Raw genomic sequence first — 18,849 nt, forward strand, 5'->3', positions numbered from 1 at the left:
TATGGTATAGAAGAACGCACTTGGGAACCAGCCAGTCATGTACACGCCCCTCGTTTGTTGCGCCTTTTTCACAGACATTACCCTGAGAAGCCTAGACCTGCGGGGGAGCCGTAGGGGGGGTGTACTGTCAGGTCTGTCTGTCTGGAGTTCGCGGGCGCATACTGACACAGAAGACTATACAATCCCTCTAACCACGCATTAGACAGTATCGCATTTTAGCTTGTAGGTCTTACCTCACTTCCGGGTCCAGCGTAGAACGTCCGGTTCACCATCGGGCTTTCTGTTCCTGCATCGCTTTGGCCTGTATTGATCCTGGCGTCCTTGTCTCCCTGCTCCTGATACGACGCGAGGTTGCTGCGCAAGGCGTCCTCGCTCCCTCCCCCCTGAATTAGTTCCTGTGCGAGGCCGCGCTGATTCAGCGTCCTCATCTCCTATCGCATTCACCGAGGCTGATGGGCATTGCGCTGGTTCCCCGCAGTCCTGGGGTTAACTGAGATCGCGGTAGGTGCATTCTCTTTTATTTTGTCTCCGCTTCCTTTATATACAGGGGGACGGTTCTTTTGGGCATATTCCCTCGGTGGCATTACCCCTCCTTTTTGTTAGCCATTTGGTGTGACGCTACGCCTGTGGAGAGACGTCCTTTTTTGGAGTCTCATGGTTGCCCCATGTTGTTCCTGATGTTAAGAAGCACCACCTTGCATTAAAGATTCTGTTACGATAGTTCCTGAGGTTATGGGGCCATTATCTCCATTTGGTATGTATTACATTGCAGACTATTAGTATTAGGTGGGTATGGGAGACCTGTCTTGGCTTAATGCTAGGTAAAATATAGAGAGGGTCGCACACTTACCTAGTTTCCTATTGATATTTCAGATTTATGTTGGTGCTTCATTTACACAAGTCATTTTCATTTAGACGAAGAAGGGAATATACAGGTACTTACTATTCCTTTATAACATGAAATAGTAACATCACAGAGCATCTCTGTAATTTTAGGATTTCCACTGATTTGTCTTGCTTTATTGAGGGCTTTCCTGATTGTGGGTCCTCTCCTTGAAGAGATTACGACGAGGGATGTTTATTTGTGCCTTTCCCTATTTCCCTTCTTCCCCAGATTTCACTGCTTTGTTTTGACTTTGTTGGGCAATCCAGTGGTCTCTGGAGGTTTGGACCTATCATCCCCGCCTGATGTTCCTGCGGAAACTGGTGTATCGTGATACAGTCCCTGCTGCTCACACTTTCGGTTCAACCCACTCTCAAGCCTACCACCACACAGGTGTTCGCCTACGGATCCACCTTCCCTCTTCCCCTAACAGGAGTATTCACAACTGAGATCGCTCATGCATCTCACTCAAGGATCTACGTCACCAAAGGAGCTACCGGAATGTTACTGAGTTGTCGCACAACAGAGCAGCTTCAACTCATCGCTTTTTCCTTCAGCATACACCAGGAAAGCGTGGCTCAGTTTGCATCGGTATTTGAAGACATTGGGTGCCTCAAGAGCCGTTTGATCTGCCTGCACATTGACGACTCAATCCAGTCTGTAGCTTTGAAACATCAACAAGTGGCCTTCCACCTCAGGCCCAAGGTGGAAGAGGAACTGAGGAAGTTGGAGCAGGCAGACATTATCAAAAAGTGGAGGGCCTGACTCCGTAGGTGTCCCCAATCGTTATAGCTCGCAAACCTAAACAGCCAGGAGAGGTTTGGATGTGCGTGGACGTGGGCCTACCAAATTTTGACATCAAGAGCGAATGCCATCTGACGCCCATGGTTGATAACATTGTATCAGAAGTGAGTGGGTCGAAATGGTTCTCAAAAATGGATCTGCGAGCCAGCTACTATCAGTTAATGTTGGACCTTGGTCTCGCGTTATCACTATATTTTCCAGCCATGTAGTCTTACGGAGATACAAGCGCCTCAGTTTCAGGATATTGAGTGCCATCAACGTTTTTCAGGATACCATTCGAAGCGTGTTGGCTTGCCTAGACGGAGTCCTCAATGTCAGCGGCGACAATTTGGTTCATGCTCCCACTCTCGAAGAACACTTCGATCACCAGAGAGCCACTTTTCAATGGCTAAGAGAGAACAGTCTCACTCTTCACTGAGACAAGTGCGCTTTCCTCCAAAATGAAATATCATACTTTGGATACCGGTTCTCCCAGGAAGGGGTACAACCAGATCCTGCAAAGGTCCAGGACATCCAAGATGCCCTAGCTCCCACCACGGTGACAGGAGTGCAGAGTTTCCTCAGCATGGCCCCCTACTGTGGACACTTCATTTGGAACCTCGCCGACCTCACTGGTCCTTTGAGAGAACTGACTAAGGCAAGCACTGCCTGGAGTTGGGTACCAGACCAAGAAGTAGCGTTCCAGGCCAAGAAATGGGCACTGTCAGCGGACACAATATTAGTCTATTTCGACCCGAAAAAAGAATCTGAGTTATCTGTAGATGCCAGTCCCACCGGCCTTGGGGCCATGCTATCCCAGAGGCAGAACAACTGGGAATGGGCTCCGGTGGCCTATGCCAGAGCGAGCACTGACGGACACTGAACAACGCTACTCCCACATAGAGAAAGAAGCAATTGCGGTATACTGGGGTGCCGCCATTTTGATCTGTATCTATATGGCCAGCCGTTTGTGGTTCACAATGACCAGAAACCTTTCACCTCATTGTTCATGGGGTCAGCATCCAAATAACAAACTGTTCTTTTACTTAATGTAAATAACCACAGACTCAGGAAAGTTTTAAATATTAATCTAAAATTAAGGCAATGTGAACCATTCCAAACTACAGTGCAGTCACCATCATTAATAGGAGAGAAAATTCAATTCATAAACGCCAAGCATATACTTCGGACTCATACAATAATCAATGCTTAAAAAGGGAGAGGACAGAGAGAAAAGGACATCAACAAATAACAAGAAAATATAGTTACCAAGGATGGTGTGAAAAACCAACCCCCTGGCCAAAGGGCTGGTGAGGGTTCCCTGGGATAGGGCAGGAGGCAAAAACTCCAGGACAGAATTCAGGACAGGATAGTTGACCTATCTAGAATGACACTCTCTTCCTCCTCGAGATTCTTCTGATCTAACCCAATTTAATTAGGGTAGAAAGTTCTGATTCAGGTTCTGCATACGGCTCGTCATCAGCATCTCACAGCATCTCTCCCAGCAGCAGGATCTGTCAATCTCTCTCTCTCTAACTAAGGCTATCTTAATCATACCTTTTGTTCTGAATATTCCACCCACTAATGTTTCAATATCGTAAAAATACGAAATCTAATTGGTCAGGCAAGGGGGAAAGCTCCGTCACACCATGCTTACATGTCATTAGAATCAGTCCATCCCCTTAATTTTTATTAATAAATTTAGTTCTCATATGTTTCTAAATTCGCTTTGAAACATTTTGATAACATTCTGAATAAGAGTCTTCTTCGTTGAACTCTTCACCGTCCGTTCTCATGCTGCAATAATCAATCTTGGCTGTCTTTCAAAATGCACAGTCATGACCTTCATGGCTTCACTCAGTGGGCATGCGCGGATTTTGCGTCACTCAGCTTAATCCAGTTATACGAGACAGGCCCAAATACGCACTAGTGATGAAGTCAGAAAGACAAATATTAATTCCACAAATAAAGTGGTCGCACTGTATACCACCCACCTCTACTCTATTTTCCTTTACTTATTAACACTTTTCCCCGCATTAGCATTAGAAAAACCACTCAATTTAGTTCAAACAAGCAGATGTCATGCTCGCGAGTGTTCAAGACTTCACTTTTGTGTCTTCTGCTCATGCGCCAGAATTTCCCTCCAAGCATTAATACGTCATACTACATAAATGCAGTTGACGCATGCGCATAACAGTTCCCTGTTTAAAGCGGTATTAGTCCGTCTTCATTGTTATCCGCATTAGTAAACACATAAGCAAGCTTCACTAACCTACGTATTCATGTGGTGCGTATTATTCACAAAACATGGTTAATAACTTTGTTAGTGAGTTAACGAGTGGATTGCATCCGAGGAAGTCTCTTTTCCACAAAACCTTGCTCCATCAGGTTCACCCAATGTGAACAGAGTTGGGAGGGGTGTTCGGATTCCGACCCCTACTCGTCCAGCCGCAATAGTACGGACCATGACGAGTGGGGAGGGATAATAAATATATGATGGCAGAGAGAGCAGAGTACGCAAGGTAGAAACATCACGATGTGGCCTCCTTTTATTACTCAACCAAAAGGCCTGTTTTCACATGCTCAACGTTGACTCTTGCCAACACAACAGTATTCAGCAAGAATTGATTCCACCGAAATGTGCGTTGATCTACTTTTGAGTCTTATGGTTAAAAGGCAACAATTGTGGAAGATTAAAAAAGATCGATCTACATGATGAGAAGTTAAGAAAATCTAGGGGGGACACATGGCTGTTCGTTTTGAGCATGAATGTGTGTGTGAGTGTGATTGGTATGAATGGGAGTTTGCAGTACTAAACGGGTTTTGTAGAGATTGTATAATGTGCTTTATTCGGATGATTAAATAATTATAATCCTTGTTATGGAAATTATGTTTTTATATAGGAAATTGTAAAAAAGAGATACACAAATATAAATAATGTAATAAATCTTCTAATGGCTCAAAGGCAATACAGATTTAATCATAATGAACACTCAGGGAGTGTACGTAAACATATCGACGGCTACTGGAGTAGTTCACGAGTCATCCAAACGCATACTTGACCAAAATGTATTTTAACTTCTTTACATCCGATTTTTAACCTCTCCTAGCAACTTTCTTAAACTCTGCCCAGAGTGTTCATGCGCTACAATATCCAGTTCTTGATTTCCATTCCTGTTGTGTAGCAATTGCTTTCCTACGTCAAACATGCTTAGCAGGAATCTCCGAAACATGCTAACAATTTGGACACATTCTTTACATTCTAACATAATTTGGCGGTGGCCTTGAAAGCACCACGACTCCCATGGGCATTTAGGCTGGGGAGAGGATGTGGTCTGAAGGCTAGACTGCTGCCGTCTTTGGAGCTGGGAAAACCACGGTCGAGCTTAGGGGTCGACTCCACATCCTGTGATTCTGGGCAAATCACTTAATCTCCCCGTGCCTACCAGTAAAAACAAGCATTGGAAATGCAATAGGTCTCGCAGCATTAGAGTTAGTGCTTTTAGAATTGTTTATGGTTTTTTTTTTTAAATCTTTAGCATTTTTGTTTCCTGTAGGCAATGCTAAAGAATTACAAAGAAAAAAAGCCATAAACAAATCTAAAAGCTCTAACTCAAACGCAGGAACATTAACTAATTCTCCCACAGTCACAGTATACAGAAAGCCTGTGCGGTTTCCTTTTAGTATAATGACTCCACCTTCTGAGTTGTTTTCTGTGAGTAATGTTGAGAGGTCCCCTCTGAGGTCGTTACGGATAATAACGGCAGCTTTCGGCCCTGCGTGTTGCCTTCCCTGGACACTTAAGTAGCTGGCTATGAGATTGTTGGTAACCGAGCAAATGAAAGGCGTTTGTGCACAGCCCTGGGAGTTGTCACAAACACACCTCTCCTCCCCCCAGCCTACCTCTCCCGACACCACACCCCCTCACACCACCGTGTTGATATGCAGGTAGAGGAGAGAAGCACTGAAGTGAAGCTTTCCAAACTGGGCAAACTGGTTTTGACGGTCCCGGGACAGTGTCAGAGTGGGTAAAAGAGGAACAAGATGTGGCGTGGTGCAGCCTTGCTTCTGCAAGATTAAAAGAAGTCGCACAGGCAATGACTCGTAACGTTTTTGTCACGAAATGAACTAAACAAAATAGAAAATACATCTCAGTCGCTAGATTTAAAACACGGACTTCATGCAAGTATTTATTTATTTGATCGTTTTTTATAGCGCAAACTTGACGGGTATCAGAGCGCTTTATAAATTTGCAGAGAGCAGCACAGTGATAGAAACAAAGTCATATATGAAGAAGAAAAATACAGGATATAGCACTTAGCACCCATAGAAGAGAGGGTGCGATTTACAATGTTCAAGAGCAGAGGGGATAACTCAATAAAAGCCAAAAAACGTGTGTCTGGTCACAGAAAGCAAGCTAGACGCAGCTGGGACATCGGACTGCCGAAAGGCTTATTTTTTGTTGGGACTGTAGCTCCAGCAAGAGACTTACAATGACAGTCAAATGGTCGGGTTAGGCCCCTAATAAAGTGCCGTGGCCAGGGGAGGGGTTGAAGCAGCGCGAGGGGGCAGGGATGCGAGGAGGAAGTCCTGGGAGGGGGGAGCCCGGGCGGGGCCGCATCTCTACCAAGTTAGCCGAGGGGACTGGTGGGGGTGGAGAAGGGGGTTGCTGAGGCCAGAGTACGGAGAGCGATGCGGGGGTGATAGTTTGTTTGTTGGTTTTGGTAGCGCGGACTTTGCAGTGGGTTGGCGGGGCGCGTCTCGATGGGAGCATTAAGGATGCGTGAGGAGAAAATTATAGGTGAAGGAAGGCAACGTTGAGTTGCGTGAATGAATAGTGACAATGGTGAGCAGCAAAAATACATGAAGTAGCAATCGGTACATTATAGGAGGAAAAGTGATATGTGTGCAGGTTTCAGAAGCGTACAAAGTGCAGGTAGAGGTACAATACTGCAATAAATGGCAGACACTTCAGAACAAAAATAGTGTAAATGAAATGGGCACCGCAATAAATTAAAACTAGTCAGTCACAACACGGGTAAAGTGTGGGCTGTAGTATTTCGCAACAGATTCGGGGAATGGAATTCACGGAACGTGTCACACAAAGATGCGCGATTATAGTAGGCTGGGTTGTGACTCGTACGAGTGGTATTGTACAGGGTCTGCGTTCACTCGAACAGAAAGAACGCTGCGGTCTTAAAGGTCTGATGCCTCGTGGTAGAGGAACAGTGGGGTCTCCTCTCACTTAGTGAGGTCTTGAATGTGTTTTAAAGTGGGCGGCAGAGCTCTTTAAGACTACCAATTTTCGCAGAAATCTTGCAATCTCATAGTCCTGTTTCACCCGTTTCAGACGTCGAGAGTGTGAACATGTTTAGAAATAAGCCTCCGCGCTGAAAGTAGAAACAAGGTCACAGCAAGATTAAGGGATTTGTCCAAAATCACGGGATGTTCAGCCAACGCTAGGACTCAGCTAGCGGCAGGCAGGCAGGGGAGGAGGGGGGAGGAGAGTAGGGGAGGCACGGCCTAGCGGCCGTGCAATCAAGTAGTGAGGGGGCGGAGCTGGGGGAGGCTGTGGAAGAGAGTAGGCAAGGCGACACGGCGGGAGGGGGCGGAGCGGGTAAACAAAGACGGACATGCACGCGCCCGTGACTTTTAAGGTCAATGCGCATGCGCATAAGCTTAATGCGCATGCGCATTGACCTTAAAAGTCACGGGCACTGCAAGGAATCGCCACGATTCCTTGCAGTGTGGATAAAGAGTGGATAACTCGCAATACTCTCGCCTTGCTCGATGCGCATGCGCATCGACAGGCGAGACCTAAAAATGTGTCCTTGTGTAGCGTAACTGGTGCTCATGGAAAGCACTACCAATACCTTCGGGTCGAGTTCACGCTATATATAAATCTGCAAAAAAAGCTCAATTCCAGACGAGAGGCGCACCTACGTCACCCTCTCCACCTGGTGACGTCGCCCAATGCAGCTCCTGCTGGAGATGGGAAAAACCCGCAGAGGCTTGGACGTCATGGAGATGCCCGAGGACAGAAACTATAAAGGTGCGCCATAGACATAAAAGAAGGACTTCTACGCCAACGCCTTACTTTGGCCTTTGAACAGGAAGAGACACAACCGCTTTGTCCTCTTTCTCTTTTTATAGCTCTCTGTTATTGGTACGCCGACCTGTACGTGGCAGCCGGGTCCTGCCCCTTTTCATCTGCGTCATCGAGGAGGACTAGACTTCGGCCAACCACTGCTGAGCTGAGCTGTACTTGTCGAGCTGAACCTTTAATCGTATCCTCCTCATCAGCACAAGACCCGGATCCAGCACCGTCCACGGAAGCGTTCAGCAGGTGGGTGTGAGTAGTTGGTTTTCCAGGGGTTGTGTGATGTTGTCCCATCCCGAAGTATGTGCTGGCTGAGCGGTTTATAGAGATCGCACCATGACCACGTATAAGTGTTTCCTCACTTAATCAGAGATTTCCCCAGGCAGTGCTCCGGTCCATTAATAAGGGTTAACAGCTTCCTTAGGCTATGCTTTCTCCCCAATCGCAGACCTTTGTCGTCCCAACGTTTCCTCTAGATATCGCAGTTCTGATCCAAGCTCAGGGAAGCACATTTATCTGTTGCCAATGTTATTTTAAAATGTCGTGATGTCACAGAACACGATGACAGGAGGGGCTGTCGGTCGCCTAATGACTCCACTAAGAAATATGGGAAGTAGCCAAGAGAAGGCCACTGCTTCTGTGAGCCCCGTGCCCTATTCAAGTGTACTGTCTTAACCACAATTGGCCTAATTGAAGTTGACATTACTTGGGCATGGATTTTCAACCTCCAACATGGAAAATACTACTACTTGTAGTTCCCATTTGTCAAGAGTTGGACTATGGGTCACAGAACGCTGTTTCTGTTGAGTAAACAGGACTGGCTGAAAGTATTTCTGTGAGGTGAAAAGACTTTCCAACTATGTGTTGCTCCTTTCCTAAGAGGATATTGTTGTACTCACACTTCTAAGGCCGTAGTGTAGAAAAGATGTAGGTTTATGTAAGTTCAGATAAGGTTACAAGTAAATAAGGTAAAACAGGTAAAGCCCCACCAGGAGCGAATGCTGCTCAGCCCATATCTCCAACTGACACTCAATCCTACACAAATTCTCTCTACATCCTATATGACCTCCTACACTGGCTGAGCAGCAGGGACCTACAAGGCTGGGGAGAATGCGTTAAGCTGCAACACATATGTGCTAGGGCTGGCTTTGTCAAAACAATCGCATATCCTGCTCACAGATAGGATAGGGATCTTCCACCGAGCACATTATGATTAGGGCTCCCGGTTTTATGGTATATTGTTTTTTGCCATTTATTTAATTATTTATTTCAAAGTTTTTATATAGGTGGAGAAGTGTGGCTCAATGGTTAGAGCGGCAGACCCTGATGCAGAGGTCTAGCCCGGGACCAGGGTTCAATTCCCCGCCTCGGCGGGTCTTGGACTCGAAAAATTCCACGGACCTGATAATTCTCGCCTCGGTGCCTATTCCAATCATGGAGTCCCACTCTGCAACTCTGGGCAATAGCTTGCTTAATCTCCACAACGGCCCACACAACGCTAAGGATGCCTGGCCTCCACCTTGGGGGTGCCCAGGAGTGGACACCTCACAGGGAAAGCCAGGATGGGTTCCGCAGCGGTATTCGTACAAGTGCCTTGAGACCCTTGCGGGTGAGTAGTGCACTATACAAGTATCAATTTACATTACATTACATTACAGCGCTACTGGACCCAAGAGTATCAGAGTGCTTTACAAGGATGGTGAACATAATGAGATAAAATTAACAGTTAAGCGAAAAAGAGTTACAGTATGATAATGCATTCAACATGGCTAAGGGGGCAAAGAAACAGAGAGATAACATTAAGTGGAAAGTGAATATTAAAAGTTAGGATAGAGAGGGGGGGGTGAAGAGAGGGGGAGTGAGAAAAATGAATGGATTGAGAGGGGGTGGGAAGAGGAGCGGACAAGGGAAGAGAGAGGAGTGGACATGTCTGTCTGTATTCACCCATATCTGGGTTTTTTTGCTAACATGTCTGTGTATTCACCCATATCTGTTTTTTTGTGCTAATTTTATCTGTATTGATCCATATTTATTTTTGGTTTTGTGGAAAAATTAAACTGAGAAAAGAATATTTCCATATTTATTTTGACTGATAAATATGCGCTCATGCTTGAATGTCTGCCAGGTTTCCGGGTTGTGACCACCCACAGAAGAAAGATCAGTGCACCTATATGAAAATATGCACATTTCTGTATCACCCTTGTGCATATCTACTGCTGTTAAAGCCTCTTTACTAAAGTTCCTTTCTTTTTTTAACCCCCTTATCTATCAATCCAAACATCTATTGGCCTGGCAGTCATGGCCGACAGTATTTAGAATTACCCAAAAAAGCAACCCAATTTCTGTTCTTATCCACATTTATAAATAAATGCAGACAAGAAAATGAATGTATTCTGGCTGTATTTATCTGTAAAAATCAGTCAAAACAAGGAGCCTTAATTATGATCCACGAAGCATCAAATATTGATAAAGTCACCCAGTGAATAATGAGAAACCACCATGCGTCGATTATTACAATACTTTGTGTGTATTGTTCGGTAAGGCAGGGTAACAGACAACTGATATTTGTGCTAGTTGAGGACCAGTTTATGCTGTAGGGATGACTAAATTATGCAACAAGGAAAATGACGGAATAATCAGCTTAATGCTGCACATTTTGTGAAAGTATTAATTATTTTGTTGTTTTTACACATGTTGACACTGGGCAAAGATTTCACCTAATCGGTACCAAATTAACACCCAAGAATAGCACCCGGCAGTTGAAGGATGATCAGTCAACTTTTACAAAGGGCCTTGCGGGAACACATTTCACTGTATTTCAAGGAACTTTCGATCCATTAATGCTGGAAAAAGTTTGTTGTTAAAATATGTAATTATATAGCATTTGATGAATATGGCAAATCCATAATTAGGCAGAAACACCGTGACTACAGAAATGCTTAATTCCAGTGGCCCTAGTTATAGGTCTCTGCTTCAGGTGGTCTCCCTAACCTGCAGATTGTTGATTCAGATCACAGTGGAGCTGAGTTGCTTGTCCACTTGCCAACAGGGCTCATATTCTTTCTCTGTTACAGTACCTGCAGTTCTGGCTGTTTTTTACCTGGGACAATTTCTGCTCTTTCTGCTTCTGTTCATCCAGTGTCACCATGGTTGCGTTCTGGTTGATATTCTTTTACGTTGAACTGTCTGCACTTCTTAGCTAGGCTGCCAGTTGTTTAATAGTTTAGTATTAGGTCTGTGCAGAGAAACCTGATTGAATTGTCCTAGTATAAACACTCTAATTATCCCCCTGAGCAGGGTTCGTGTCACAGGCAGGACACAGGTGACACCTTTCAGACTTCACTCATGACTGACACATGATACTGTCCTATCACTGCAATTTTACAAAGCACTCGAGACTCCCTCATATATAGTGAGTTGCATATACTTTAAACATCCCCATACTCGCTAGTGTCTAGTCACATATGGTGCAATGTGGAACTAATAACACACCTAAAAACGTTTTCAGATTATTACTGAGACATCGCTTTATCCGTGACATTAACAAAGGATTGCTGGAGTTGATATTGCTACATCCTCATGTTTACAGTTTGGTCTGAATCCTACAACAGTTGCCTTGACTATTGCCTGTTTTATCAAGTGTTGGTGATTGTGCAGTGAGGAAATAATGTAAACTGAAACTGCACATGTTTTGTGTTTTCAGTAATTCTCGATTAGTGTCCTGGTACCCAGAGAAGATCTCGGTTAGCCAGGGAATGGTCTGGTTTTACAAACGTTGTTGTACATTATGCTCTTATAACTGTTGATTTCTGGTGTCAGGAGTTAGTATGTATACTGTGTATTCCTTGTATTCCAGTCTGGAATGTCTGTGCTAAAATGTATAGAGTATCTAAATTGTTGACCAGGTTACTTTTCACCAAAAGTTGACCTATGGTAGAACAGAAGTATTGCAAATATATTGACAAGTGAAGCAATTTTTGGCAGTGTAGCAGAAGAGCTCTGAATTTGTCACAGCATCTATCTAAATTAATGGGACCTCCCCTTTGAACACATTCACAAGTTTGGACACCTTCATAGGTTTGAGGAACCTGGAAGATGTTCTGCTGTCACTGATAGCCTGTGGGCAAGACAGAAGTCCCAAAAGTCCATGGCCAGGTCCGAGATGGCTTTAGATCTTGCCCTCCTGGTGATTAAAATAGCGCACCGTTATTTCTTGCAGTTGATTACAAAGCCCAGGGATTCTAGGAGAAAGACTGCATACTGGAGGAGTCCCGATAGCCTCCTCTGGCATTGGAGGATGTCCATGAAATGGATTATGAGTTGTACGCCTCTGGCACCTCAAGTGTTCCATTGTTGGTTTGAGCACTTTGGTGAAACACCAGGATGCTCACAACATGCTGAAGGGCAGCATCATGAATTTGAACACTTGGTGCCTCCACTGGAACTGGGGGACTCTGCATTGAGGACCATAGATTAAGTTTGAGAGGTAAGCATCCTTGAGGTCCAGCCGGGTCAGCCAGTCCTGAGGATGAAGTAGATCCCTGAGGAAGTGGTAACCCTCCATCTTCAAGTGGTGGAATACCAGTCACTCGTTGCACTCCTTGAGATTGATGATGGGGTGTTGGCCCGTCCTGTTTCTCTAACAGGGAAAGGTTGCAAAGGCAAGCCCATGGTGGAAGACTGAATGGGATTTGGCTCCTTTCACAAGTTGGTCAGAGACTTCCTGATCTATAAGTGAGGTGCTGTGTTCAGAGAAGTTGGAGTGGCTGGGACGAGGAGCCGTAGAACTCTATCTGGAAGCCCTGAATTGTTTGTAGCACCCAGGCGACTGATGTGAGCGCATGCTAGTTGTGCACAAAGATGCTTTAGCTTCCTCTACCATATTGAGAATCTTTGTTAAGGGCCCTGTGACATCCAAGAGATTATCCTGGAAGGAATGCCATGAGCTGTTTATACCCATCTTCAGGTCATGGATGTACTTTACCAGAAAAGTAGCCATTTTTGAGTCTAGCTCCAGAGTAAGAACCACCTTGCTGTCCAGAGACTGATGTGGACATTCCACCCTTTAGTTATTGCTGACTTCCTTATCCATTGGCTTCCTGAGCCTACCGGCCACATAGGCGACCACTTTTGCCACCTGTAGCCATTCTGAGGCGCAGGGATACTGTAGGTCCTCAGGGTCTAGCATGTCCCCTGGCAGGGTTGGACGGGGCAGGAGTAGGGTGCCAGAACCTAGAGTGTTCCATGTCAAGATCCTAATCCCTGTGGGAGTCCTCCATATAGGGGTCTGGCGTGGGGAAGGTATTGGGGTCTGGGCCATTTGCACTTGTGTCGTGGCTCCCAGGAGCGGAGAGTAGTAGTGAAGGGGGGGAAAAGGTACTATCAAAACATCTACAGATCAGTTTAAAACATAAAAACCTAGATCCCCTGTGGAGATCCAGGTAACTTATCTGATGGGCTGTGGAGCAGCAAAGAAGTCTGCCAACTGTTGTAGGTGTTACTTGCCAGCGTTTCGATTCAAAGATAGCGTATAATTCAAGGGGTTTGGAATGTAATAAAATATGTACTTGTCGATGGGACCAGTTGCTTCATAAATCTACTAGTTCTGTAAAAAACAAACACATTTTCAATCTGCATTGTGGAGTGCCTTAGGGCTCTTCTTTGAGCCCCACGCTCTTCAATGTTTATGTGGCCCCTCTGGCTGCTCTGATTAGACAGTTTGGTTTCTCAGTAATCAGCTACGCAGACGACACACACATTGTGGTGTCAATTACCAACAATGAAGATGAGGTGGCAGAACGTTTTAACATCTGTATGTCACATGTTAATAGCTGGATGCAATCTAACTGTCTAAAATTAAATGGCAGAAAAACAGAGGTCCTATTGCTAGGGACTAATCCATTGGGCTGGTCACCGAGTTGGTGGCCCGCTGAGTTGGGTGATTGCCCCCTACCAGTCTCCAAGGTTAGAAATCTCGGGGTGATCTTCGACAGTCGGTTAACCTTTGACAGTCAGATCAATTGCCTTACGGCAAGGTTCTGGGCTATACTAAAATGGATCAGAAAGATCCGATCTTTTATTCCTCCTGAAGCCCTGAAAACAATGGTAACTGCCCTTGCAATGTCAAGGTTGGATTATGGTAATGCTCTTTAACTTGGGATCTAAAATCAATATTTCAACGCCTGCAGAACGCGGCAGCTAGATTGATCTTGAATATTCCCAGACACGAATCAGTGGCCCAGCAGCTAGTGGCACTTCACTGGCTGCCGGTTTGGAAAAGAATAGCATTCAAGGTACTTTGCATCACGTTTAAGGCACTCCATGGCAGAGGTCCTTCCTATTTGACCTATAGAATATTGTATTATGCCCCTTCCAGGAACCTCAGATCGGGACAACAGAAGCTGCTCCAAGCTCTTAGGTTTAAGCAGGTTCGTTGGTCGGGCAGGAATTTTCTGGTAAGAGTGGCTAAACTTTGGAATAGCCTACCTCTTTCAATCAAAAACTGCCCAAACCGTACCTTATTCAGGAAATCTCTAAAAACGTGGCTTTTTCAAGCAGATCTTTAATGCGCCTGTCTCCATTCTGACTCGACCTTTTAGCTGTTAGTGCCAAGACGCCTCCGGGCATTTGAGCCAATTTGCATGTGTAGATTTACCCAAGCGTAAATCTTGAGTGTTTGCAAGATCACTTTCCCTCCAACTACTTTTTTTCCCAACTTTGGAAGAAGGTTTACGTCTGCCATTATTATGAGTAAATTTCCATCATTTCTCAGTGGGGGAAAAAATTAGAGAAGAGTTGTTCAAAACCCTTCAAACATGCAATTTAGTAGATTTGCACGGACTCAAAAGGGCATTCCAACCCTGGAACAATTGCTTACCACTACCTTCAGCCCCAGTATGTAGATCTGCGGGAACGTTGCATCATTTTTTTTTTTTTTTTTTGTAGTTCAACCATCTTTATTTAGGTATACACAAGTGACACAGCCTTACACCTACAACCCTGGGGCCGGTGGCACGTCCATCAGTTGCATTGGGTACTCGCAAGTGAAAAGAAATAGAGAGAAAAGGATGGTAACACAGCCTTTCTACCGGCATCCCGGAGGCCCGGAGGCAAGTTTAGAATGTCTGTAGCATTTATAACACACTCGCGTAGTTAGATATATACCAGATCTCTTTGGTAGAACAATTTTTTATCTATTTTTTGTTAAACCATAACTTTTTTTTGTTTGTTTGAATATTTGTATCGTCATTTGTCATATAACATAGAGGTCCATAATTTCGAACATTTCACTGCGAGGAAGCATAAATCTGTCCCACATTCAGCTCGTGACAAGAAAAAATCAGTCCAATTGTATTATACATTTCAGCCAACAATTAACTGCATTGTTAGATTCCCCAGGGTATTTGGTAATATACACTGTTTAATATTTCCTCGCAGTGTTCCTCGGCAGGGGTTCTTACCCATCTCTCTAGAGTCCTCGATCTCATTCAGTCTCAGGGCGCCTAGCGAATGGCCTCCTCCCAAGTTATATGCTCTATCCGAGCCCCGCAGTGTAGCTGAGCGCGCATGTTGTCAGAGTCCCGTTGGCTAGGTCAGCCCTCTGGTGTGTTTCGATGCTCGTGCGACCTAGTGGTGTGCACTTTTCAACGTCCCGCTTCGTCGGTGTGGGGCGATGTGCCTCCTTTTCTGGTGTGTCTTAGAGGGACTGCTCATGTGTCTCTGGGCTGTTGCTCTAACCACTAGGGAAAGGTCAGTTGCCTAAACTCAACTGCTGAACATGAGGGGGGAATTCACAGTATGAAAAGGGAATGAACTAAACTATAAACTAAAAAAAGAAAAAGAAAAGAAGTTCTGCTTTACTGGATCTAATCTTTCGGGTTTGTGGGCCAGGTGTTGTGTCTGTGTGAGTCCCGGGACAATTGCTCGTACGTTCCTTCCTTTGCAGCGTAAGGTGTGTGGTGTGTGGGGGAGGGGGGGGGGAGGGGCAGATTCCCCTCCGATTAGTTGCTTCTTTTCATCCGCTGTTTGTTTATGAGTCGTTCCCATGGGCCCATTGGTGTACGGGGAGGAGGGGGGGGATAGGGTGGGGGAGGGGAGAATCGCACGCAGCCAGCCCGGCCGCTCACCTTCTTATCATATTTGATGCTGTGCTCTCGGTGGTCCCTGTGTGGTTTCATCCGTCTGTTTCCTTCCCCGTTTCATTGGTGCGCCTCCCTGCTATGGTCCTGTCACGCATATACAACCCATCCGGTCCCCCGCCTACGTGATTCCCCGTTCCTGATATGCCTGGTTAAAGGACTTGAGAATGTCATCCCATATCTGTGCTATCGGTATAGCTCGCAAACCCGCCGTCTCCTCTCTATGAAGTATTGTTCCCTCTGCCATCGCCCAGTAGTTGAGTGAGGAGTGCCAGTGTTGCACCTGCGGAGGGTGCTTGTCTTTCCAGTGTTTTGTTATGAGCCTTTTCGCGGTCACCAGGCCTAGGTCCAAAAACCTGGTCTGAGGTTTGTTATGTTTTGTTCTTCTGTACAGCCCCAGTATGCATGCCTCCCACGTGCGTTGCAGCTCTGTTCCTGCTCCCTCCGTTAAGAGCGCTGTTACCTCTTGCCAATATGTGTGTAATCTGGGGCAAGCCCACAGCATATGTAGTAAGTCGGCATTCAGTAATGAGCAGCGCGGGCATCCGGCCGTGTCTAGTGCGAAGTATCGATTAATTTTGTCGGGGGAAAGATACGCCCTGTGGACAATGTATAGTTGTATTATTTTGAACCTCGAGTTACGCGGTATGTTGCGCGGTCCCTCTAGGATCCATTCCCATTCTTTATCCGACCACTCCCTACCTCGGTCGGCTGCCCACTTGTCTCTCAGCGGCTGAAGCGTGAATGCGGTATGCATCTGCAGGGCCTGTGCTATCCAGTGTATCACGTGTGAGCCGTTGCCCATCACGTGTAGGTACTGCAGCAACAGGTGCGTCTGCGGTTCTTCTGCCATGGCCCCCCAGCGTTTCGTGCATTCGCGGATCAGGGATGCATAGAGAAGGAACTGCCCCGCCGGTAGGCCGGTATCCGCAGTGAGTCTCTCAAATGGGAGCAGGGCTCCCTCCTTGTAGAGATCCGCCATCGTTTCTATTCCTGCCCGCTCCCAGCTCTCAATGGCGGCTGCAGTGAGAGCGCCGCCCACTCTACGTGTGCCCACCAATGGGAGCGCGGGGGCATACGGCTTGATTGCCCGCGTGAGTCTCAGTGCGCGGTGGAAGCATTTGTACGCTACCGTCAAGTGCAGCTGCGTCTGGCGGGTTTTCACGGCCAGGGGGTGGAACAACATGAGGGCCTGCACGTGTGTTAGGGCCGCCGCATCCGAAGTCGTGTCTGCCAGGCCTTTTCCTGCGAGCCAGCCAGTGACCCACTGCAGCTGCGCTGCCAGGTAGTAAAGTTCCTGGTTTGGGACCGCAAGCCCTCCCATAGCCACCGGGGCATATAACTTCCTCAGCGCTACTCTGGGTCTGCCAGCACTCTAAATGTGCGCCCGGACCATGCTTTCGAGCTCTCTAAATATACGGTAGGGACGTACACCGGTATGTTGGAATAGAAATAGAGCAGTCTGGGTAGCACTATCATCTTCGTTAGGGTGACACGAGCAGGGACATTAAGCGGGAGCATTTTCCAGAAACCCATTTGGGCTCGTAAAGAGGAGATAGCTCTGACCAGTTTACCTTCCATTACGTCTGCTGGGGGCCGGTAGATGTGGATCCCTAGGTATTTGAATGTGTCATTGTACCAGGTCAGTCTAAGGCCCCCTAGGTTCACCTCACTTTCCTGCATATCCGGATGAAATGGGTATACTCTTGACTTCCCCCAATTAACTCGTAAACCCGAGTGCGCCGTGAAGGCGTCAAGTGTGTCCATGAGGCCCAGCGGTATCCTGGTGAGGTCCCTGATATATAGTAGCAGGTCATCCGCATATAGCGAGACCGTGTGTGTGCCATCAGCTAGGGGAATGCCCCATTCCTCGCCCTGTCTCCTCAGCAGCTCCGCTAACGGTTCCATTGCCAAGGAAAAGAGCAATGGCGACAGGGGGCAGCCTTGCCTCGTGCCCCTCCGTACTCTGATAGCTTCGGGCAAAAGGCCTCCGGTCCGGATTCTGACCGTAGGTGTGTGATAGAGTAAGCTGACCGTATCTATGAACGCCTCTCCTAGTTCGTTTTTCTGCATCACTGCCTGAAGATATGGCCATTCCACCGAATCAAATGCTTTTTCTAGATCTAATATTATGCATCCAGACCGTGGCCATGGCGTCTTCGCGTACTCCTGCACCCTGAATAACCGACGGATGTTCTGTGAGGTGCTGCGCGTTGGCACAAATCCGTTTTGATCCGTATGGACCAGCGTGAGCGTGTGTGGTGCCAGTCTCCGGGCCAGTGTGGACGCTAGTATCTTATAGTCCGTGTTCAAGAGGGCGAGCGGTCGGTATGAGCTCATCTGCGTCCCGTCCTTACCTGGCTTCAATAGGGAGACCAACGTGGCCTCGTTGAGGGTGGGCGGTAACGAGGAGTCTTCCAATGCTGCCTCGAACATCTTAATGAGTTCCGGGATTAACAGGTCCGGGTACGCCTTATAGAACTCCACTGGGAGTTCATCCGGACCCGGGGATTTACCGTTGGACAGGGCCATGATAACCACTCGGAGTTCTTCCGGTGTGAACGGGGCTGCCAGCTCGTCCCGTTGGGCGTCTCTTAATGTCGGTAGCGGTATCGGTGCTAAATAGTCCGCAGTGTCAGGGGCCGGGGTCGGTAGACCGGAGCGGTATAACCTATTGAAATGGGCAGTGAAAGCTTGGTGTATCTCCTGCTGTGTACGTAGCATAGCACCCCCTTCTCCTCGTATCTCCACTACTGGCTTCGTCCTGTCTTCTCTGCTGATAAGCCAGGCAAGTTGCTTGCCTGGCTCATCTCCCCTATCGTGCGTGCGCGCCGAATGGGCCGCATAATTCAGGCAGCGTAGCCTTTCTAGTAGGTTCTCATGTTCTGTCTGGACGTCTTGCGCCCCTCTCCCATCGTCCCCTGGTACCCTTTGTTCGAACCGCA

At 46.8% G+C, this 18,849-nt stretch overlaps 1 protein-coding gene across 1 annotated transcript in view; it reads left to right on the forward strand.

The window, feature by feature from the left end:
- The first annotated feature begins 7,867 nt into the window (after positions 1 to 7,867).
- Positions 7,868 to 18,849, forward strand: part of SEC23B (SEC23 homolog B, COPII component) — an 83,713-nt gene continuing 72,731 nt past the window's right edge. The window contains exon 1 of the mRNA XM_078648958.1: positions 7,868 to 8,012. The gene's annotated coding sequence lies outside the window, so the exon portion shown is untranslated. The remainder of the gene's footprint in view (positions 8,013 to 18,849) is intronic.

The sequence above is a fragment of the Lissotriton helveticus genome, chromosome 6, assembly GCF_964261635.1.
Source record: "Lissotriton helveticus chromosome 6, aLisHel1.1, whole genome shotgun sequence".
Lineage (NCBI taxonomy): Eukaryota > Metazoa > Chordata > Amphibia > Caudata > Salamandridae > Lissotriton > Lissotriton helveticus.